This window comes from Bufo bufo, chromosome 4 (genome assembly GCF_905171765.1).
Source record: "Bufo bufo chromosome 4, aBufBuf1.1, whole genome shotgun sequence".
Lineage (NCBI taxonomy): Eukaryota > Metazoa > Chordata > Amphibia > Anura > Bufonidae > Bufo > Bufo bufo.
In genome coordinates this window covers 121,324,474-121,350,033 of record NC_053392.1, presented here as the reverse complement: position 1 = coordinate 121,350,033, position 25,560 = coordinate 121,324,474, and the positions used below count along the sequence as shown (strand labels likewise).

The window sequence follows — 25,560 nt, the reverse complement described above, 5'->3', positions numbered from 1 at the left end:
AGTCTCCATTCCTACAGAGATTCAGCTGAAGATCTTATCAGTTGTCAGGGATTATGATCCTGAATACAAGTAGAAGAGACTGAGGCAGCTATTTAGCTCAGTGTTCTGATGCAACTTGTCCTTCTGTGTGATCAGGATAGGTTTTGTGTGTACTAATAGGACAGTGGCCATTTTATTTCTCCTAATAATGGTTCCCCAGACAAAATGGGCCATTATAACTAGTGAAATGTATTTGGGAATATATTTATAATAAAGTAATATTTAAGTCGTTTCAGGAATTTTATTTTCTTAAGGCTACTTTCACGTGTTTTGGCTTTCCGTTTCTGAGATCCGTTCAGGGCTCTCACAAGTGGTCCAAAACGGATAAGTTTTGCCCTAATGCATTCTGAATGGAAAAGGATCCGCTCAGAATGGATCAGTTCAGTCTCCATTCCGCTTTGGAGACGGACACCAAAACGCTGCTTGCCAAACAGATCCGTCCTGGTGCACAATGTAAGTCAATGGGGACGGATCCGTTTTCACTGGCACAATAGAAAACGGATCCATCCTCCATTGACCTTCCATGGTGGTCAAGACGGATTCGTCTTGGCTATGTTAAAGATAATACAAACGGATCGTTCTGAACGGATGCAGACAGTTGTATTATCTAAACTGATCCATTATGGACACGCACAAAATACGAGTGTGAAAGTAGCCTTATTCCCAGAGAACCCCTTTTAAAGGAACATCTGCAGACAGACAGTGCTTAATCAACTGCCAAAAATACCGATAAACTATTACATGCAATAAATACATAAATTTTTAGGCTGTGATCAGCCTTTCCTCTGTCACCCCTCCCTCACAGAAATGCAGAGAAAAGATGTAAAGCTTTTCCTCTTTATCACCAAGTGTGGCTCCCCAAATATTGCACCTAGATTCTGGACTTTAATATGATCTCAAGTTCCAAGCTCTGTTACCAATAGCATCCATGTAAAGTCATGACGTATTACATATGTCCTTTACCGTGAAAAGGTTTTTTATATATATATATATATATATATATATATATATACACACATATACATATATACATACACACATACATACATATACACACACACACCTAAAGAATTATTAGGAACACCTGTTCTATTTCTCATTAATGCAATTATCTAGTCAACCAATCACATGGCAGTTGCTTCATTGCATTTAGGGGGGTGGTCCTGGTCAAGACAATCTCCTGAACTCCAAACTGAATGTCAGAATGGGAAAGAAAGGTGATTTAAGCAATTTTGAGCGTGGCATGGTTGTCGGTGCCGGGCGGGCCGGTATGAGTATTTCACAATCTGCTCAGTTACTGGGATTTTCACGCACAACCATTTCTAGGGTTTACAAAGAATGGTGTGAAAAGGGAAAAACATCCAGTATGCGGCAGTCCTGTGGGCGAAAATGCCTTGTGGATGCTCGAGGTCAGAGGAGAATGGGCCGACTGATTCAAGCTGATAGAAGAGCAACGTTGACTGAAATAACCACTCGTTACAACCGAGTTATGCAGCAAAGCATCTGTGAAGCCACAACACGCACAACCTTGAGGCGGATGGGCTACAACAGCAGAAGACCCCACCGGGTACCACTCATCTCCACTACAAATAGGAAAAAGAGGCTACAATTTGCACGAGCTCACCAAAATTGGACTGTTGAAGACTGGAAAAATGTTGCCTGGTCTGATGAGTCTCGATTTCTGTTGAGACATTCAAATGGTAGAGCCCAAATTTGGCGTAAACAGAATGAGAACATGTATTTTTGAGGGGGAAAAAATTTTCCTACACAAATCTGCTGAAAATTTATATGTTTATTGTTAACGTGTATTTTTTTTTTGTAAATCTTTTTCATTTATACTTAATGTTTTTTTTTTTTACTAACTTTTAGCCCCCTTAGGGACTAGAACCCTTGTCCTATTCACCCTGATAGATCTCTATCAGGATGAATAGGAGCTCACACTGTCCCTGCTGCTCTGTGCACACAGCAGCATGGAGCTTATCATGGCAGCCAGGGCTTCAATAGCGTCCTGGCTGCCATGGTAACCGATCGGAGCCCCAGGATTACACTGCAGGGGCTCTGATCGGAGGAGCAGGGGAGAGGGGATCCTGTGGCCACTGCCACCAATGATTAATACTGGGGGGGGGGGGGGCGCACTGCGCCACCAACGTTTTTAATACTGGGATGGGGGGCGCACTGCACCACCAATGATTAATACTGGGGGGCTTGGGGGGGTGCACTGCGCCACCAATGTTTTTACTATTGGGATGGGGGTGGGGGGCGCACTGCGCCACCAATGAAGATAAGTCTCTCAATCATTCATATACAGGAGGCGGGAGCTGGCTGCAGAATCACATAGCCGGCTCCCGACCTCTATGAGCGGTAGCTGCGATCCTCGGCACCTAAGGGGTTAACTACCGCAGATCACAGCTACCGCTCATAGAGGTCGGGAGCCGGCTATGTGATTCTGCAGCCAGCTCCCGCCTCCTGTATATGAATGATTGAGAGACTTATCTTCATTGGTGGAGCGGTGGCCACAGCCCCTCCCCTCCTCTTATCTTCTCTCCTCTCATTGGCGGCAGCAGCAGCACAGGGGGAGGGAGACACTGATTCCTTCTCCCCTGTGCTGCTGAGGGAACACGGAGAGCGCTGAGAGCAGTGCGGCCGGCCCCCCCTCCCTCCCCTGTATTTAACTCATTGGTGGCCAGTGCGGGGGGGAGGGGGGCCGGCCGCACTGGCCACCAATGAGTTAAATACAGGAAGGGGGGGGGTCTGTACATGTACACAGTATATTCTAACTTGGGAACGCCTCTGTGTTAGAATATACTGTCGGATCTGAGTTTCACGATCTAACTCAAATCCGATGGTATATTCTAACATAGAGGCGTTCCTATGGTGATGGGGACGCTTCAAGTTAAAATATACCATCGGATTGGAGAAAATCTGATGGTATATTAATAGGGACTCCTGACTTTACATAGAAAGTCAAGGGGGACGGATCCGTTTGCAATTGCACCATATTGTGTCAACGTCAAACGGATCCGTCCCCATTGACTTGCATTGTAAGTCTGGATGGATCCATTTGGCTCCGCACGGCCAGGGGGACACCAAAACGCTGCAAGCTGCGTTCGGGTGTCCGCCTGCTGAGCGGAGCGGAGGCCAAACGGTGCCAAACTGATGCATTCTGAGCGGATCTGCATCCACTCAGAATGCATTGGGGCCGTACGGATCCGTTCAGGGCCGCTTGTGAGAGCCTTCAAACGGAACCCCGAACGCAAGTGTGAAAGTAGCCTTAGTTGACCAATGCCTACACTTAGAAATATACTGGAAAAAGCATCTACACTTGTGTTACTACTCGAAGCAGTGGCACAAACATGAGATTGTCATGGTCGGGTGAGATATCAGTCTCTGTCAAATCAAGTTGTAGGGGGGAGCTTCATCAGCAGCGGGGTCAGCCCCTCACAGCTGAAGAACTCTATTTGACGAACGAATCAATACTTACAAATTGATTCGCTCGCCCTGCCATTAAAATAGCATTTAACCACTGCAGAAAAAGGATCATCTGCAGCTTCACCTGGTGATAATGGTTGCCAATGTATCCTCCTTCAGGACAGGGGATGTCCATATCAGAAACTGGTTATCCAGGATTTTACGTTTGATGGCCTCGGGTTAGGCCCTCACTATTAGGTTTGGTGGGGGATCTTTTTTTTTTGCAGCAGAGGAGTTCCGCTAAATTCAATGCGGAAAATCTGGAGGACTCTCTACATATGGCCACACTGTTAGGCTCCATTCAGACGTCTGTAGTGCATTGTGGCTGCGCAATACACCCAGCTGGCAGCTCCATAGAACTGCCTATTCTTATCCGCAATTGCGGACAAGAATAGGACATACTGTATTTTCTTGCGGAGCTGCGGACTGGAAGATCGGGGCCCGCGTTCCGGAAATGCTGATGCGGAGAGCACATAGTGTGCGCTCTCGGCATCTCTTCCGACCCCATAGTAATTGAATGGGTCTGCAACTGTTCCGGATAATTGCGGAACGAATACGGACGTCTGAATGGAGCCTTAGTAGTGGTGTGCAGTGTATTGCAGCTTTGCCCTATTTAAATGAATGAGACAAAGGTGCAATACCGTGAACCTCTGCTACCAACCAATGTAAACAACGAGGAGGCTATAGGAACCCTCCAAATGTGTCAGCCCCATCAAACAGAAGATCGATTGGCGTGCTGAGAGATGAATAGACACTGATGGAATATTTGATGGTCTATCCTAAGGATAGTTCATACAGCCCTGACAGTTGCGCTGTCTGACCTCCAACCCAAAGAGTCAAAGTATAGGCATATTTGAATTTTGGCAGAGGCATATGTTGTGAGGATTTCACGATGAATACTCCCAATCTATGCCGCTGTATGTTGCGCTATTAAATACAGACATAAAAAAAAGTTATACTGACAAATACCAGACCAAGTGCGGGGCTATGGATAAGTGTAATATATACATGACTGAAGCATTCACAATGCAGGCAGCAGACACTGCAAATGCAGGGCCTCATGTTCATATTTCAGTCAGCAAAAAACAGATCTGCAAAGTACGGACGGCTTCTGTAATTCCCTCACTCCCATCAATAGTAAGGGCTACTCTCATCTGCAAATACAGAAAAGAATAGGACCTGAGCTGAGATTCGCAGACTGGGAACATGGATCTGTAAAAATAACGGATGTGTCACCAGCCCCATAGAAATGAATGGCCAGTGCGCTCTCAGTGAAAAACTGAATAACAAAGAAAAATACAGTTTTGTGCACAAGTACCTAAAACTGAAATAAAAACAGGTAACAAAGGACACAAAAGTGAAGGCGAGCAATAAACACTGTGGCACAATAATTCTTTCAGGAATAAAGCTTCTGGTAGTAGAAATACTGGGGATTTTCCAACCAGACACTAGCAGCAGAGTGGAGGAGAATTTAATAAACCTTACCTACACACTTTAGGAAAATACCTGCACGTAGACTGACAGGCAGTGCAAATGGTTACACCCACAGCACGTCAGTGCTCTTTGTGGAAACTTGAATACATAAGCGTTTTTTTTAATCCCACGTGGACGTACCTTTACCGAGGAAAATCCTTTTAACCACCTAACTGCTTTCCCGGAGTCCAGCTGGGGCTGTGGGAAAAGTAGCAAACTGTGCTGCCAAAGCTGGGCTCAGGCAGTGGAGGGGGAGGGCTACTTTAGATGCGGTTATCTCCTAATTGGTAGCAGCTAGAAACATGCAACTGGTCTTGTTTAAGTCCAAGCAGCAGAGGAGAAATCACTGTTAGAAATCAAGTCTGGAATAATTGCGGATAAAACCTGCTTTTACTTTCACTTTCAGCTTCATTCACTGCATCCCAATTTCAGTGATCTCTTCCCAGGTACTGAACATATTGCTGTCCTTCTGGTATTGTCTAAAAGCCTGGAATTTCAGCTTTCAAACAAAACAAATCCCAAACCAAAGATATGAGCAGTTAAAGCAGCCCCCCCCCCCCCCCCCTTCCTTCAGTGTATAGGAGGAGAGAGAGAGCGCAGTTACAGAGCCGAAAAGCTGCAGAAGGAGAGAATTTTTTTAAAAAAAATATATAGAAATGTAGTATTGTCATCATTATGTTGACCAGGGTGGATTTGATTTAAATCACTAGTCAGTAAGGCTTGATTTAAATCATAGTTTTCTACATAAAGACCAATTCTTGCTGGTATAACTTATAATATGCAAGTAGATGAAGATTTAAACAACTTTTCATATTAGTTTGATGAGGTTGATTCTGCATTCATAGGTTTGTAGAAGTTAGGACTAAGGTCTTTTTCTCAACTCTGTTCATGTTATAACATTTTTGCTGTGAAGAAGAGGCATGTGATCTCTGCTGAGTCAAATTCAGTTTTGAGAACTGCAAAAGTAAACCAAGCATCTGTGATAATATCTTGTAGGCAGAGAAACTGCCCAATAATCTTACAAAAACCTCTGGAAGAGCATGACATTGTGAATGGATTAATGGAATTTATTTACCAAAAGAAAAATCGCACATACCAGTATAGAAAAGTAAAAAAAAAAAAAAAAACACATAGAAAGTGTCGGCAGATAAGAACCATTTGGCCCATCTAGTCTGCCCAATATACTGAATACTATGGATAGCCCCTGGCCCTATCTTATATGAAGGATGGCCTTATGCCTATCCCATGCATGCTTGAACTCCTCCACTGTATTTGCAGCTACCACTTCTGCAGGAAGGCTATTCCATGCATCCACTACTCTCTCAGTAAAGTAATACTTCCTGATATTACTTTTAAACCTTTGCCCCTCTAATTTAAAACTATGTCCTCGTGTAGCAGTTTTTCTTCTTTTAAATATTCTCTCCTCTTTTACCTTGTTGATTCCCTTTTATGTATTTAAAAGTTTCTATCATATCCCCTCTGTCTCGTCTTTCTTCCAAGCTATAGATGTTAAGGTCCTTTAATCTTTCCTGGTAAGTTTTATCCTGCAATCCATGTACTAGTTTAGTAGCTCTTCTCTGAACTCTCTCCAAAGTATCAATATCCTTCTGGAGATATGGTCTCCAGTACTGCGCACAATACTCCAAATGAGGTCTCACTAGTGCTCTGTAGAGCGGCATGAGCACCTCCCTCTTTCTACTAGTAATGCCTCTCCCTATACACCCAAGCATTCTGCTAGCATTTCCTGCTGCTCTATGACATTGTCTGCCTACCTTTAAGTCTTCTGAAATAATGATCCCTAAATCCCTTTCCTCAGATACTGAGGTTAGGACTGATCACTGATTTTATATTCTGCCCTTGGGTTTTTACGCCCCAGGTGCATTATCTTGCACTTATCAACATTACATTTTAGTTGCCAGATTTCTGACCATTCCTCTAGTTTTCCTAAATCCTTTTCCATTTGGTGTATCCCTCCAGGAACATCAACCCTGTTACAAATCTTTGTGTCATCAGCAAAAAGACACACCTTACCATCGAGGCCTTCTGCAATTTCGCTGATAAAGATTTTAAACAATATGGGTCCCAGAACAGATCCCTGAGGTACCCCACTGGTAACAAGACCATGGTCTGAATATACTCCATTGACTACAACCCTCTGTTGTCTGTCCCTCAGCCACGTACAGCCTTATTCTACATAATTAAAAAAACGAATCTTTATTTCATGATGGAATAACCTTTGGATGGTAATACGGTATATTTTCCTCAAAAAGCATTTAATATCCAAAAAAATCAGATTTTTTTTTTTTTAAATCATTGATTTTTATCCACCCTGACGTTTACCCAGATAATACAATTATCTTATTTTTACCACAAAGTGACTGCCATATAAAATTCCTCAAAATAATGTATATACTGCAGTTTTTTTAATCTCCCCCCTAAAAATAAAATAAGTTAATACACTATATACACACACACCCCAAAATGGTTCCTAAAAAAACCTATAACTAATCCCACAAAATAAAATATATAAATGTATAAGAAAAAATTAAAGTTATGACTGCTAAAACACAAAGGAGGAAAATATTATTGTTTCTTAACCACTTCCCGACCGGCCATAGGATATAAACGTCCTATGGGCGGTTGTTTATCTCTAAACGGATGTTCTAAAACGTCCATTCAGAGATGGCAGCTGCACGCTAATCGAGCAGCTGCTGAGCGGGGGGCCCACTGTCAGTGACAGCAGGGCAACCCAGAGGGAAGGCAGGGACAGTTCCCAGGTGTCCCTGCCTTCTAGATTGTTGTATACACAGCACTCAGCGCTTCCTGTCCTGGCCTGGTGGTCATGTGACCGCCAGGGTCGGGAGAGTGCAGGATCTGTCGGGTCTTCCATAGACCATGATCAGCCCTGCACTGAGGCTGTACAGCGTTGTATAGTGCTGTACAGCCTCACTGAAGGGTGTATTTCCACTGTAACTGGGGCTACTACTGTATGTCAGCCCCAGTTACAGGAGAAATCAATAGTAAAAAAAAATTAAAAATGTGAAGTTAAATGTCCCCCAGAAGTCTTGTATGACCTTTGGGGGACACAGTGTAAAATAAAAAATAGTGGGTTTTTTTATTATAAAAGTTTCACATGTAAAAAAATAAATAAAAAACAATTCCTCAATTAAGTAATAGAAAAAGTAAAAAAAAATAACAAAAAAAACAAACATTTGGTATTGCCGCATCCGTGACAGCTGGCTCTATAAATATATCACATGATCCACCCGGTCCAATAAACACTAGGGATCGACCGATTATCGGTTTGGCCGATATTATCGGCCGATATTGAGGATTTTGAACGTTATCGGTATCGGCATCTATTTTGCCGATATACCGATAACGTTTTGGGAACACAGAACGCGCTGCTCTCAGCGCTTTCCGTGTTCCCTCAGCAGCACAGGGGAGAAGGAAGCAGTGTCTCCTCCCCCTGTGCTGCTGCTGCCGCCAATGAGAGGAGGGAGGACAAGAGGAGGGGCGGGGCTGTGGCCACTGCGCCACCAATGAAGATAAGCCTTTCATTAATTCATATACAGGAGGCGGGAGCTGGCTGCATAATCCCATAGCCGGCCCCCGACCTCTATGAGCGATAGCTGCGGTCCGCGGTAGTTAACTCCTCAGGTGCCGCGGATCGCAGCTAACGCTCATAGAGGTCGGGAGCCGGCTATGGGATTCTGCAGCCAGCTCCCGCCTCCTGTATATGAATGAGAGACTTATCTTCATTGGTGGCGCAGTGCGCCCCCCACCCCCATCCCAACCCCGGCCAATAGTAAAAACATTGGTGGCGCAGTGCGCGCCCCCCCCCCCCCCCCCCCACCCAGTATTACTCATTGGTGGCAGTGGCCACAGGATCCCCTCTCCCCTCCTCCTCCGATCGGAGCCCCAGCTGTGTAAGCCTGGGGCTCCGATCGGTTACCATAGCAGCCAGGACGCTATTGAAGCCCTGGCTGCTATGGTAAGCTCCATGCTGCTGTGTGCACAAAGCACAGAGCAGCAGGGACAGTGTGAGATCAGGATGAATAGGACAAGGGTTCTAGTCCCTAAGGGGGCCAAAAGTTAGTGTAAAAAAAAAAAAAAAAAAAAATATTAAAAGTATAAATGAAAAAGATTTATAAAAAAAAATACACATTAACAATAAACAAAAAAAATACACATTAACAATAAACATATTAATTTTCAGCAGATGTGTAGAAATTTTTTTTTCTCAAAAATGAAAATTCCCAGAATATCGGTATAAATTATCGGCTATCGGCCTGAAAGTTCACAAATTATCGGTATCGGCCCTAAAAAAATCAATATCGGTCGATCCCTAATAAACACCATAATAAAATAAATGCAAACTGTAAAAAAAAAGCCATTTTTGTCACCTTACATCACAAAAAGTGCAACAGCAAGTGATCAAAAAGGCATATGTCCAACAAAATGGTACCAATAAAACAGTCACCTCATCCCGCAAAAAAAAAAAATAATAATATAGCTCTCAGAACATTGAGACCTTAAAACATTTTTTGTTTCAAAAATGCTATTATTGTGTTAAAGTGAAATAAATAAATAAAAGTATACATATTCGGTATTGCCACGTCCGTAACAAACAGCTCTATAAAAATATTACATAACCCAACCCCTCACGTGAACACCGTAATAAAAAAAAGGTGCCAAAAAAGCCATTTTTTGTCACCCAACATCACATAAAGTGCAACAGCAAGCGAGCAAAAAGGTGTATGCCCCCCAAAATAGTACCAGTCACCTCATCCCGCTAAAAATTAGATCCTACCTAAGACAATCGGTCAAAAAATAAAAATGCTATGGCTCTCAGACTATGGAGACAAACATTTTTTTGTTTTAAAAATGACATTATTGTGTGAAACTTAAATAAATAAAAAAAAGTATACATATTAGGAATTGCCACACTGGTAACGATCTGCTCTATAAAAATGTCACATGACCTAACCTCTCAGGTAAACGGTGTAAAAATAAATAAAAATAAATAAATAAAAATAAAAAAACTGTGCTAAAAACAATAAATTTTTTGGTCACCTTGTCCCATAAAGAATAATAATGATCAAAAAAATCATAAGTACCCAAAAATGGTACCAATAAAAACATCAACTCTTCCTGCAAAAAATGAGCCCCTGCACAAGACGATTGGCAGAAAAAAAATAAAAATAAGGCGTTCAGAAAATGGAGACAGAAATATTTGTTGTTTTTTCAAAAATGCTTTATTATGTAAAACTGAACTAAAGTAAACATATTTGATAGATGTCAGATGAATGTTGTAAAAAATAAAAACAGTGCCAAAACAGCCATTTTTTGGTTACCTTGCCTCACAAAAAAACATAATATAGAGCAATTAAAAATCATATGTACCCCAAACTAGTACCAATAAAACTGCCACCTTATCCTCTAGTTTCCAAATTGGGGTCAATTTTTGGGAGTTTCTACTGTAAGGGTGCATCAGGGGGGCTTTAAATGGGACATGGCATCTAAAACCAGTCCAGCAAATTCTGCCTTCCAAAAACCATACGGCATTCCTTTTCTTCTGCGCCCTGCCGTGTGCCCTTACATCAGTTTACGACCACATGAGGGGTGTTTCTGTAAGGCTACTTTCACACTTGCGTTGTTCTTTTCCGGCATAGAGTTCCGTCACAGGGGCTCTATACCGGAAAAGAACTGATCAGGTATGTCCCCATGCATTCTGAATGGAGAGTAATCCGTTCAGTTTGCATCAGGATGTCTTCAGTTCAGTCGTTTCGACTGATCAGGCAAAAGAGAAAACCGTAGCATGCTACGGTTTTATCTCCGGCTAAAAAAACTGAAGACTTGCCTGAATGCCGGATCAGGCATTTTTTCCCATAGGAATGTATTAGTGCCGGATCCGGTATTCAGAATACCGGAATGCCGGATCCATCCTTCCGGTATGCGCATGCGCAGACTGAAAAAAAGGTGAAAAAATAAATGCCGGATCCGTTTTTGCCAGATGACACCGGAAAGACGGATCCGGCATTTCAATGCATTTTTTTGACTGATCAGGCATTTTTAAGACTGATCAGGATCCTGATCAGTCTTACTAATGCCATCAGTTAGCATACATTTTGCCTGATCCGGCAGGCAGTTCCGGCGACGGAACTGCTTGCCGGATCTCTCTGCCGCAAGTGTGAAAGTAGCCTAAACCGCAGAATCAGGGTAATAAATAGAGTTTTGTTTGGCTGTTAACCCTCAAGGTGTTAAAGAAAAAAAATACTAAAATGGAAAATCTGCCAAAAAAGTGAAATTTTGAAATTGAATCTCCATTTTCCTTTAATTCTTGTGGAACACCTAAAGGGTGAACAAAGTTTGTAAAATCAGTTTTGAGTAACTTGAGGGGTGTAGTTTCTACAATGGGGTAATTTTTGGGTGGTTTCTATTATGTAAGCCCCGCAAAGTGACTTCATACCTGAACTGGTACTTAAAAAGTGGGTTTTGGAAATTCTTAAAAACTTTAAGGCCCCTTTCACACGGGCGAGTTTTCCACACGGGTGCAATGCGCGAGTTGAACGTACTGCACCCGCACTGAATCCGGACCCATTCATTTCTATAGGACTGTGCACATGAGCGGTGATTTTCACGCATCACTTGTGCGTTGCGTGAAAATCGCAGCAAGCTTTATTTTGTGCATTTTTCACGCAACGCAGGCCCCATAGAAGTGAATGGGGCTGCGTGAAAATCGCAAACATCCGCAAGCAAGTGCAGATGTGGTGCGATTTTCACACACGGTTGCTAGGAGACGATCGGGATGGGGACCAGATCTTTATTATTTCCCCTTATAACATGGTTATAAGGGAAAATAATAGCATTCTGAATACATCTCTTCTGTCTTCATCTGTGAGGAATAGGACCTTTGATGACATCACTGCGTTCATCACATGATCCATCACCATGGTGATGGATCATGTGATGAGCGCAGTGATGTCATCAAAGGTCCTATTCCTCACAGATGAAGACAGAAGAGATGCCGGCTGCGCAAACAAGTAGATTAAGGTGAGTTCAATTTTTTTTTTTTTTTTTTAACCCCTCCAGCCCTATTTTACTATGCATTCTGTATTCAGAATGCTATTATTTTCCCTTATAACCATGTTATAAGGGGAAATAATACAATCTACACAACCTTGAACCCAAACCTGAACTTCTGTGAAGAAGTTCGGGTCTGGATACCACATTCAGTTTTTTTATCACGCGTTGCACCCGCGCGATAAAAACTGAACAGAACTCAATCGCAGTCAAAACTGACTGCAATTGCATACCTACTCGCGTGGGTTTGCCGCAACGCATCCGGACCTTATCCGGACACGCTCGTGTGAAAGAGGCCTAAGAATTGCTTCTAAACTTATAAGCCTTCTAACGTCCAAAAAAATAAAATTACATTTACAAAATGATGCCAACATAAAGTAGACATATGGGGAATGTTAAGTAATAAATATTTTATGAGGTATCACTGTTTTAAAAGCAGAGAGATTGAAATTTTGAAAATTGCTAATTTTTCAACATTTTTGGTAAATTTGGGATTTTTTTCATAAATAAAGGTGAAATATATTGACTCAAATTTATGACTGTCATGAAGTACAATGTGTCACGAGAAAACAAACAATCTCAGAATGGCGTGAATAAGAAAAGTGTTAAAGTTATTAGCACATAAAGTGACGCATGTCAGATTTGTAAATTTTGACCTGGACACTGGGGCATTAATGACCCTTGGTCATGAAAGGGTTAAACTGGCATACTCAGACTTGGGCCCCATGCACACAACCATCATTTTCCCCCCACATTTTTTGCAGATTGGATTCGGACCCATTCATTTCAAAAGAAGCTGCAAAAAACGCACACATCCATCTTGCAAAAAAATAGAACATTTGTGTCCGTTTTGCAGACAATGATAAGCCTTTTGACAATGGGGTACACGGAAACTACAGGATGCACACAGCAAGTATCTGTATTATGCAGATCTGCAGACCGCAATATGCATACGGCTGCGTGCATGAGGCCCACATGTTCACAATGTGTTCTTATACGCGGATTTTGGCATGCTTCCCACACTCTTAGCAGTATCCAGAGGTGGATTAGCCTCAATCAATAAGGTAAATCCAAAAGGCGGATTCTGCAGCAGTGCAAACTGGAAATCAAGGCAGAGATCTGAAGGTCAGCCGCAGGTTTCTGACGTAGGTTATACAAAATGCACATCACATTTCACATGCCTGGCCTTGACTAAGCAGACAAAATATCCCCCACATGCTGCAAAGAAAATTAAAAAAATAAGAATCAACACCAGAAGTTGACCTGTGGTGAGGATCTGCATATCAATTTATGCTGTGGACTGCCACCAAAAAAATTTAACCCTTGCAATGCACTGGGTGCAATTTGTGACAAATCTGCTACAAAATCTGTGACAAATCTGCAGTAAGGCTACTTTCACACCAGTGTTGTTGCTGGATCCATTATGGATCAGCAAAAACGCTTCAGTTAGGCCTCTTTCACACTTGCGTTGTTAGGATCCGGCATGCACTTCCCTTGCCGGAGGTGCCCGCCGGATCCGGAAAAACGCAAGTGTACTGAAAGCATTTGAAGACGGAACCGTCTTCCAAATGCTTTCAGTGTTACTATGGCACCCAGGACGCTATTAAAGTCCTGGTTGCCATAGTATGAGCGGGGAGCGGGGGAGCAATATACTTACAGTCCATGCGGCTCTCGGGGCGCTCCAGAATGACGTCAGAGCGCCCCATGCGCATGGATGACGTGATCCATGCGCTTGGGGCGCCCTGACGTCACTCTGGAGCGCCCGGGGAGCCGCACGGACGGTAAGTATGCTGCTCCCTCGCTCCCCGCTACACTTTACCATGGCTGTCAGGACGTTTAGCTTAAGGCCGGATCCGGATCAATGCCTTCCAATGGGCATTAATTCCGGATCCGGCAAGTGTTCCGGATTTTTGGCCAGCGCAAAAAGCGCAGCATGCTGCGGTATTTTCTCCGGCCAACAAACGTTCCGTTCCGGAACTGAAGACATCCTGATGCATCCTGAACGGATTTCTCTCCATTCAGAATGCATTAGGATAAAACTGATCAGGATTCTTCCGGCATAGAGCCCCGACGACGGAACTCTATGCCGGAAGACAATAACGCAAGTGTGAAAGAGCCCTTAGGATAATACAACCGGCTGCATCCGTTATGAACGGATTCGGTTGTATTATCTCTAAAATAAAGTCAATGGGGGACAGATCCATTTTCTATTGTGTCTGAGAAAACGGATCTGTCCCCATTGACGTAGGCCTCATGCACACAGCCGTTGTGCGGCCGTTCCGTGCATTGGGGACCGCAATTTGCGGCGGCCGGGACGGATCCAGACCCGTTCAATATGTTCTATTTTTTCGCGGCGTGGAGTCACGGACAGAAACACCACGGAAGCACTCAGTAGTACTTCTGTACCTTCATTCCACACTACAGCTCCGGATTGCGGACCCATTCAAGTGAATACGGCCAGGCAACGGCCGTGTGCATGAGGCCTTACATTGTTTGTCAGGACAGATCTGTCCGTCTTGCTCCGCACCACATCGCAGACAGAAAAACGCTTTGCAGCGTTATTCTGTACGCAATGGGGACGCAACCAAACGAAACGGAATGCATTCTGTGCATTCCGTTTCATTCAATTCAGTTTTGTCCCCATTGACAATGAATAGGGACAAAACGGAAGCGTTTTCCTCCGCTATTGAGATCCTATGACTGATCTCAATAGCGGAAAGGGAAAGTGCAGATATTAAAAGAAGCCTAGGCCTCCTGCACATTAACATATTCGTTCCATAGCCGTATTGCGGGCCGCATACAGCGGTTCCGCAATAAACGGGTCACCAGCCGTGTGCATTCCGCATCACGGATGCAGACCCATTCACTTGAATGGGTCCACAAATCCGGAGATGCGGTGCCGAACTGAACCCCACGGTAGCCCTATGGAGTGCTTCCATAGTGTTCCGTTCCGAAAAAAAATAGAACTTGTTCTATCTTTTTACAGAAAGGACAGATCATGGACCCATTCAAGATGAATGGGTCTGGATCTGTCCCGGCCCCCGCACGGATGTTGCCTGTGCATTGGGGACCACAAATTGCGGTCCCCAATGCACGGAATGTAACGAATACATTTGTGTGCAAGAGGCCTTAGAAGAATGGAACTGTGATGTTAACTCGGCCTTATTTTTGACAGGAGCAAAAGTCCTGCATGCAGCACTCTTTCTCAGTTCAAAGATAACTGTTCTGACAGAAGGGCCACGCTGATCACAACCGATCCTCAAAATAAGGGTACTTTCACACTAGCATTTTTGTTTTCCGGTAGTGTGTTCTGTCACAGGAGCTTAATACTGAAAAAAAAATGATCAGTTTTATCCTAATGCATTCTGAATGGAGGGCATTCTGTTCAGGTCAGGATGTCATCAGTTCAGTCCCTCTTACGTTTTTTTTGGCCAGAGAAAATACCGCAGCATGCTGCAGTTGTCTCTCCGGCCCAAAAAACTGAACACTTGCCGGATCCGGCATTAATTTACATTGAAGTGTATTAGTGCCGGCATTACGTGTTCTGGCAAAACGGATCCGGCTTTTCAGCCTGCACATGCACAGACCTTTAAAAATGCAAAAAATAAAATAAAGTTTATACAGGATCCGTAATACCGGAGAGACAGATCCGGCATTGCAATGCATTTGTCAGAAGGATCCGGATCAGTCTGACAAATGCCATCAGTCTGCATACGGATTGCCGGATCCGGCAGGCAGTTCCGACAACAGAACTGCCGGCCGGAATCCTCTGCCGCAACTGTGAAAGTACACGAACATCCTTTTTTCTTCTTCTGATGGCTCAGAAGGGAAAGCTAAACGGTGATGGGAAAATGCATTTTTTATATATATATTTTTTTTTAATACAGGTGTTTTCAATTTGGTGGTTTTTTGAGTCTCTGGCTTTTTCTCCCTTTATTATTGACACCTGGCTTTGGCTACTAAAAGCGCATCAAAAAAGCGAGCAAATGAGGGCTAGAAATCGAGTATTCTATCGATTATTTTTTACGATTAATCGAGTATTCTAATAAGAAAAAAATGAAATTGACTATTTTCCTTTACTAAAAACTCATCAGACCCCCTGCCATCAGTCCCTAACACCCTTTGTTCCCCCCTGTGCGATCAGCCCAAGTGCATCAGTTCCCTCCGTGATCTCAGCTCTCCCCCACCCAAGTGCCAGCAGCTCTGAGAGTCATCTTCCGCACTGACAGGGTCACATGTGCTGTTGTAACCAATGACTGGCCTCGGCGATAACATTTCCCTAGCAGCATGTGACTCAGCAGTGATATGACACTTGGGGACATGTCATCACTGAGGCCCGTCATCGGTGCATGTGACCCCATCTCCACAGAAGTAGACAAGCAGGGACCAGAAGTTCAGTGATAACAGCCTGGGAGCCACTGAGATAGAATGAAAGGAGGAAGCAAGCATGTACTCTTCTCTTCACAGGTATCGCTGGGAAGGGGGCAGAGGGATATATAATATATATATATATATATATATATATATATATATATATATATATATATATATATATATTTCCCTGGACAACCCTTTTTAGGCCCCTTACACACAAGTAAGTATTCCGTGCGGGTGCAATGCATGATGCAAACGTATATGTGTACATGGGCGTTGTTTTTTTTACACATCACTTGTATGTTCTATATTCGGAGATTTTCACGCACCTCTGGCCCCATAGAAGTGAATGGAGCTGCGTGCAAATCGCATCATATCCACAAGCAGGTGCGGATGCGGTGCGATTTTCACTGATGGTTGAAGAGATGCTGTTTTTAAACCTTCAGTTTTTAATCACGCGTGTGAAAAACGCATTAAACCGCATTGCACCCGCACGATAAAAACTGAACGCGAAACAAAACTGAATGGACTTGCGAAGTTGGGCATTTTTTACTGAACGTATCTGCAAAGCATCCGCTCACGCTCGTCTGCAAGGGGCCTTAGGGCGAGGCCCCACTGCAGAATAAGGAAGGACAATAGAAACTTTCTAGATTGATGACAAATCTCCATTTGTTCCGGTCATAACATCAACACTGGTGAAAAGTGACATCACAACTAGCATGGAAAAGCCCTAAAGAGGCCGACTTTCAGCAGGTCTCACCATAGGAAATTATTAGGGTCCACTCACACATCCATAGTGCATTGCGGATCCACAATACACCCGGCCGGCACCCCCATAGAACTGCCTATTCTTGTCCGCAATTGCGGACCGGAAGTTCGAGGTCGTGCTCCGGAAATGCGGATGCAGACAGCGCTGTCCGCATCTCTTCCAGCCCCATAGAGAATGAATGGGTCCACACCTGTTCCGAATAATTGTGGAACGGGTGCGGACACATTCTACACACGTGTGAATGGACCCAAGAGTTACGAACTAAAGCTAGCAGCAGGAAATGTTACAAAAAAAACAAAAAACTAAAAAACATAAGGCTAGGCTCGCATATGCATTTTTCTGTTCCATATAGAACAAAAAATAATTAAATTAAAAATTAAAAAGGAAAGCAGAAGCGTCAGATCCGGCACCAACAGACCCTACTGACTATAATGGGATCTGTCAGATTAGGGGTTTATAACAGACAACCTGACCTCTGGTCATCAGTATCTGATCGGTGGTGGTCTGTCACTCGGGATCCCCACTGATCAGATGGATGTTTGAGAAGGCACTGGCTTTCCTCAGTCACGTGGCCTAGGAGCAGCTCTGTCCCATAGAAGTGAATGATGCTGAGCGCAATAGCAAGCACATCCGCTATACAATATTTGGCGCTGTGCTTGGAAAGCACGGAGAAGGCTGCGGCGCTCACAGGTGCCTTCTCAAACAGCAGATCGGTGGGGGTCCCTATACAGACAATAGGTCATCAGTTCTAAAATCCTAGAAAACCCTTTTAAGGCCCCATTTACACAACCGCATTTTTGCGGATTGGATGCGGACCCAATTCCCCCTTAATAAATTAGGCACATCTCAGACCAGCTCAGGGAGATCAAGACTGGCGTAGGCAAACAGTCTTAAGTCTTCGGCCTCTTGCCCACGAATGTAAGGGCTCCGTGCCAGTGCTGTGGACCGCAAATTGCGGTCCGCAATGCATGGGCACCGAAAGTGAGGCAGCCGCATGCGGATTGCAGACCCATTCACTTGAATGGGGTCCGTGATCCATCCTTTCCACAAGTTCTATCTTTTTGCGGAACGGAAGCAAGGTACGGAACACCACAGAAGCACTCCGTGGTGCCTCCGCAGGGTTCTGTTCCGTGCTGCACCTCCAGATTTTCGGACCCATTCCAGTGAATAGGTCCGCATCAGTGATGCGGAATGCACAAGGCTGGTGAACCGTGTATTGTGGAACTGCTATATGCGGCCCGGAGCCCTTACGTTCGCGTGAAAGAGGCCTTACCCATACATTTTTTTGTTTGTTTACAATGGAGCCCTATTAGCAACATCCAATGTACACACCATGGCGCATATATGTTAAACGGAGGCCTAATAGGCCAACAGAGGGAATGTTAAAACATCAAATGCCAACATCATGCAAGTGTTCTCAAACATGACTTGTGGGTCACATCTAAACAGAGTGCATGCTAGCTCGGACCAAACACAGCCATATGGAAGTATCCCACGCCCACAGATAAAACTATTTAAACAAGACTAATCTAGCACACAAAAGTTTAGGGTATGTTAACAGGGCTATCAAAGGGAACCTGTCACCGGGATTTTGTGTATAGAGCTGAGGACATGGGCTGCTAGATGGCCGCTAGCACATCCGCAATATCCATTCCCCATAGCTCTGTGTGCTTTTATTGTGTAAAAAACAGATTTGATACATATGCAAATTAACCTGAGATGAGTCCAGCATGAAGGAGCCCAGCACCGCCCCGCATCCTCAGAATCTCCTCCTTGCTCCTCGACGTCACAAAGCTAGAGCACCGTAATCTCGCGATGCGTGATCTAGCACATGCGCAGTTCATTCCCTGAGGCTGATGCCAGCACAGGGAACGAAAACTATGAGGACACATGCGCTAGCTCACGCATCACGAGATTACAGCGCTCTAGCTTTCTGACGTCGGGTAACAAGGAGGAGATTCTGAGGATGCGGGGCAGTGCTGGGCTCCTTCATGCTGGACTCATCTCAGGTTAATTTGCATATGTATCAAATCGTTTTTTTGTTTTTTTTTTACACAAAAGCACACAGAGCTATGGGGACTGGGTATTGTGCTACCGGCCATCTAGCAACCCATGTCCTCAGTTCTATGCACAAAATCCCGGTGACAGGTTCCCTTTAATGAGTTTTTCCATTATTTGGTATTGATGGCCATACCTCAGGGTAGGGCATCAATTCCAGATCAGCGGGTAACCGACAGCTGCATCCCCGCTGATCATCTGTTCAGAAGAATGAACCTGAATACACACTTCTGTCCATTGTGTAGTGAGTGAATCTGCTGCTTCCAGAAAAATCTGACATGTTTGCCGGTGGACCCCATGGCAGAAAGCAGAAGTTGAGCTTAAAGGTTCCTCTATGTGTGGCCAGCAGCTGGGGTCTATGCACTGGTTTCAGCATGGAAACTGCAGCAAGACAGGGCAGGAAGCTTCTTTTTCTGAGTGGGGAAAATAGATGCGCAGTCACTGCATTTAGAGGAGTTTTTCACACCGATCCTGATGTGGTTTCCACATAGTAATCAGCGTAAGTATAATGTACTTATCTTTTAGGACTCATGCACACAACCATGTGCCGGTCGTGGCTGTGCTGTGGACAGCAAGTTGTGTTCCACAATGCATAGGCACCCGTGTGCCCGCAGTCTGCGGACGCATTTACATGAATGCATTACTTTTTGCTGTGCGGAGGCACCGAGAGAAAACCCATGAAAGCACTACATAGTGCTTCCGATCCGCACTACACCCTATCTTCCAGATTGTGGACCCATTCAAGTGAATGCTGTTTGCGAGCTGTAATAAATGCATGAAATGCAACAGTTGTGTGCATGACGCCTTAAAGACCATGTACACCTTTGAAGGCTATGTTTTATGATTGCATTTTACTCATCTTTGAATAAAAATCATATTTTCAATTGGCCTTTATTAAAATTATAGAGCCGTTCTGTCACAAAGGGTTAACAGTTTTTTCTAACTGTGTGACTGGTACTTTCACTTTGTGCAGGTTATCTAATAAACCTCATCTCTAATGGTACTTTCACACTTGCGGCAGGACAGATCCGACATGCTGTTCACCATGTCGGACACGTCCTGCCGCCGCTCTGTCCCCATTGACTATAATGGGGACGGGAGCGGAGCTTCGGCGCAGCACGGTGGTGCACGGCGAAATCCGCCGGACTAAAAAGTCCTGCATGTCCGACTTTTTAGTCCGGCGGCTTTCCTGCCGCAAGTGTGAAAGTACCCTAAGCTACTAAGAGGCCATAAACACTTATTTAATCCACGTTATCAGTAAGATAAGAACTGAGCTATAATGAGTGTTTATAATGTCAGAGAGCAGAGATCAGGAGCCTGTCAGCTGCCCAACTGATGGAAAAGAGAAAATTCAGAGGCTGCTACTAGAGCATCTCAGCTCTGTACTGAAAAAGGGGCTCCATACTTTTAAGGCCTCATGCACACGAATGTATTTTCATTCCGCATCCGTTCTGGGTTTTTTTTTTGCTCGTATACGGACCATCAATTTCAATGGATCCGCAAAAAAAAACTGAAGTTACTCCGTGTGCATTCCATTTCCGTATGTCTGTTCCGCAAAAAAAATAGAAAATGTCCCATTATTGTCCGCATTACGGAAAAGGATAGTACTGTTCTTGTAGGGGCCAGCTGTTCCATTCCGCAAAATACGGAATGCACACGGATGTCATCCCTGTTTTTTGCAGACCGCAAAATACATACGGTCGTGTACATAAGGCCTAATAAAGACCAATTGAAAAAAAGATTTTTAGCTCAAAATTAACAAAATGCAATAATAAAAAATTGCCCCAAAAGGTGTACATGGCCTTTAAGTTGTGTGGCGAAATCCGTGGCAGAAATCACAGAGAGGCACGGAGCATTATAAATCATGTTAATGCTCCGTACTTCTGTCCGCAGCGGGTCTTGGCTGTCATTCACGCAGCGGATGTCATGCACGGCATCCGCTCGTGTGAAACAGCCCTTAGAAATCGAGTTGGGAATAATCACGGGTAAAACCTGTTTTAACTTTTACTGTCAGCTGCATTCACAGTATGCCGATTTCTATCTCTATCTGTGATATCTTCCACTGTACTGAACATAGTGCTGTCATTCTGGTATTGTCTGAAATCCTTGTTTGAAAGCTGACATTCCAGAACAGATGCATGTTTCTATCATTCAGGAGATATTGCCATCTAAAGCAAACCCAGCCCCCCCCCCCCCCCCCCTCGCCCCCTTTCCAGTTAGCTACTTTTCCCACTGCTAGAGCTGGAATAGGGGGTTAAGGGCCAGGTCACACAGAGTTTTTGGAGTGTTTCTGCCTCAAAATCAGCTCCAAATTAGACCTCAAAACCGCCTCCCATTCATTTCAAATGGGAAGCAGCACTTGCCTCAATTTAGCTTTGTATTGAAGTGAAGACCCATTGGTTAAAAAAAAAAAAAAAACACGGATTCCACACATTTTTTAAGTGCGTTTTTGAAAATCAGTCCACTTCTTTGCACAAAAGGATAACACCACATACACAAGGCAGTGTCAGTATTTCAGTCTACAAAATTCTGATGAATTCTGTGTGCGCTCATTTTATCAATAGAAAGGACTATCTTGTCCACAATATGAACCAGAATAGTTTACGGAACTGCCACACAGATCTCCAAAAAAATTAAAAAGGGGGACATTTTTTTATTACTGCATTTTTTTATTGGCCTTTATTAAAAACTTGGCGCCATAATCTCTGTACAGGGCCGAGATGCTCTAGTAGCACTAGCAGCCTTTGGATTTTTACTCCGTTTCATCAGATTGTGGCTTAAAATGAGCGTTTATGAACTCTTAAGCCTCATTCACACGTCAGTGATTTCCATCATCGATTTTGTGCCAAAACCAGGGGCAGCTCTAAACACAGAAGACCTTTTCCTTATACTTTATGTCTGTGGAGGCTCCAATCCTGGTTTTGGCTCACAATGGCCTCATACACACGGCCGTTGTTTGGGTCCACATACGAGCCGCTGTTTTGGCGGCTCGGATGCGGACGCATTCACTTCAATGGGGCTGCAAAAGATGCGGACAGCACTCCGTGTGCTGTCTGCATCTGTTGCTCTGTTCCGTAGCCCCGCAAAAAAAAAAAAAAATAGAACATGTCCTATTCTTGTCCGTTTTGCGGACAAGAATAGGCATTTCTACAATAAGCCGCCCGTTTCGTAAATTGCGGAAGGCACGCTGACGGTTTCCGTTTTTGCGGGTCCGCGGTTTACAGACCGCAAAAAACGGAACGGCCGTGTGAATGAGGCCAATCACTGACCAAAACACTGCCTGGGGAATGAGGCATTAGTATTTAAGAGATCAGGTTTATTAGATGACCAGCACAAAGTGAAAGTACCAGTCACACAGCTAGAAAAACAGTTAACTGTTTGTGACAGAACAGCTCAATATTTTTAATAATGGCTAATTGAAAATATGCTTTTTAGCCAAAGGGCTCTTTCACACCTGCGTTATTGTCTTCCGGCATAGAGTTCCGTCGTCGGGGCTCTATGCCGGAAGAATCCTGATCAGGATTATCCTAATGCATTCTGAATGGAGAGAAATCCGTTCAGGATGCATCAGGATGTCTTCAGTTCCGGAACGGAACGTTTGTTGGCCGGAGAAAATACCGCAGCATGCTGCGCTTTTTGCTCCGGCCAAAAATCCGGAACACTTGCCGCAAGGCCGGATCTGGAATTAATGCCCATTGAAAGGCATTGATCCGGATCCGGCCTTAAGCTAAACGTCGTTTCGGCGCATTGCCGGAGCCAACATTTAGCTTTTTCAGAGAGGTTACCATGGCTGCCGGGACGCTAAAGTCCTGACAGCCATGGTAAAGTGTAGCGGGGAGCGGGGGAGCAGCATACTTACCGTCCGTGCGGCTCCCCGGGCGCTCCAGAGTGACGTCAGGGCGCCCCAAGCGCATGGATCACGTGATCGCATGGATCACGTCATCCATGCGCATGGGGCGCTCTGACGTCATTCTGGAGCGCCCGGGGAGCCGCACGGACTGTAAGTATACCGCTCCCCTGCTCCCCGCTCCTACTATGGCAACCAGGACTTTAATAGCGTCCTGGGTGCCATAGTAACACTGAAAGCATTTGGAAGACGGTTCCGTCTTCAAATGCTTTCAGTACACTTGCGTTTTTCCGGATCCGGCGGGCACCTCCGGCAACGGAAGTGCATGCCGGATCCCAACAACGCAAGTGTGAAAGAGGCCTTAAATGAGTAAAATGCAATCTTAACAAAAATTGCCCGAAGATGTACATAGCCTCTAAAGAAGCGTGGAAATGAATTTGTTAGGCCTCATTCAGACCGCCGTAGTGTTTTGCGGACTGCACATGGCCACAACCATAATAGAAAATGCCTATTCTTGTCCACTTGAGGACAAAAATAGGACATGCTCTATGCTTTCCGCAGAGAATGCCAAGAGTGTGCAAAGCAGTAATCAAAGCAAAAGGTGGCTACTTTGAAGAACCGAATATGACATATTTTCAGTTGTTTCACACTTGTTTGTTATGTATATAATTCCACATGTGTTAATTCATAGTTTTGATGCCTTCAGTGTGAATCTACAATTTTCATAGTCATGAAAATAAATCAAACTCTTTGAATGAGAAGGTGTGTCCAAACTTTTGGTCTGTGATGTATGTGCCACAATAATTCACATATAGTTCTCAAAGACTTTCTGACTGCAACAAAGCATGGAAGCTGTTCATTTCATCATACTGCAAACAGCAAAAAAATAAAAAACCCACAACCTGGTAAGGCATTGGAAGTAAGGCTACTTTCACACTAGCGTTGTTCGAATCCGGCGTTCAATTCAGTCACCGGAACTGCCTGCCGGATGCGGAAAAACGTGTGAAAACTGATTACATTTGAATCCTGATCAGGATTTTGATACAATTAGGCTACTTTCACACCTGCGTTCGGGTGTCCGCTCGTGAGCTCCGTTTGAAGGGGCTCACAAGCGGCCCCAAACGCATCCGTCCAGCCCTAATGCATTCTGAGTGGACGCGGATCCGCTCAGAATGCATCAGTCTGCCAGCGTTCAGCCTCCCCTCCGCTGGCGGACACCTGAACGCTGCTTGCAGCGTTTGGGTGTCCGCCTGGCCGTGCGGAGGCAAGCGGATCCGTCCAGACTTACAATGTAAGTCAATGGGGACGGATCCGTTTGAAGATGACACCATATGGCTCAATCTTCAAACGGATCCGTCCCCCATTGACTTTCAATGTAAAGTCTGGACGGATCCGTTCAGGCTACTTTCACACTTAGAAATTTTTTCAAACTATAATGCAGACGGATCCGTTCTGAACGGATCCAAACGTCTGCATTATAGGAGCGGATCCGTCTGAGCAGACATCAGACGGACCCGCTCTGAACGCTAGTGTGAAAGTAGCCTTAAAAAAATGCATTGGAAAAAACGGATACGCCATTTATGGACTAACTTTTTTTTCACATTTTTCGGGTTTAACATGCAAAAGCCGGATCCGGTTTGACGGTACACACAGCGCCAGATCCGGCGTTAATGCAAGTCAATGGGAAAAAGGCCGTTCAGTCAAAATGTTCCGGATTTTTTGCCGGAGGTAAGGCCTCTTTCACACTTGCGTTGTTGGGATCCGGCGTGCACTTCCGTTGCCGGAGGTGCCCGCCGGATCCGGAAAAACGCAAGTGTACTGAAAGCATTTGAAGACGGAACCGTCTTCCAAATGCTTTCAGTGTTACTATGGCACCCAGGACCCTATTAAAGTCCTGGTTGCCATAGTAGGAGCGGGGAGCGGTATACTTACAGTCCGTGCAGCTCCCGGGGCGCTCCAGAATGACGTCAGAGCGCCCCATGCGCATGGATGACATGATCCATGCGATCACATGATCCATGCGCTTGGGGCGCCCTGACGTCACTCTGGAGAGCCCTGGGAGCCGCACGGACGGTAAGTATGCTGCTCCACACTACACTTTACCATGGCTGCCAGGACTTTAGCGTCCCGGCAGCCATGGTAACCATTCAGAAAAAGCTAAATGTCGGCTCCGGCAATGCGCTGAAACGACGTTTAGCTTAAGGCCGGATCCGGATCAATGCCTTCCAATGGGCATTAATTCCGGATCCGGCCTTGCGGCAAGTGTTCCGGATTTTTGGCCGGAGCAAAAAGCGCAGCATGCTGCGGTATTTTCTCCGGCCAAAAAACGTTCCGTTCCGGAACTGAAGACATCCTGATGCATCCTGAATGGATTGCTCTCCATTCAGAATGCATGGGGATAAAACTGATCAGTTCTTTTCCAGATTTGAGCCCCTGGGACGGAACT

General features: G+C 44.6%; 1 protein-coding gene across 12 annotated transcripts in view; it reads right to left on the bottom strand.

Moving 5' to 3' along the window:
• The window catches only part of TRIP12 (thyroid hormone receptor interactor 12), a 193,435-nt gene that overhangs the window by 124,978 nt on the left and 42,897 nt on the right, over nt 1-25,560 (bottom strand). The window lies entirely within an intron of this gene.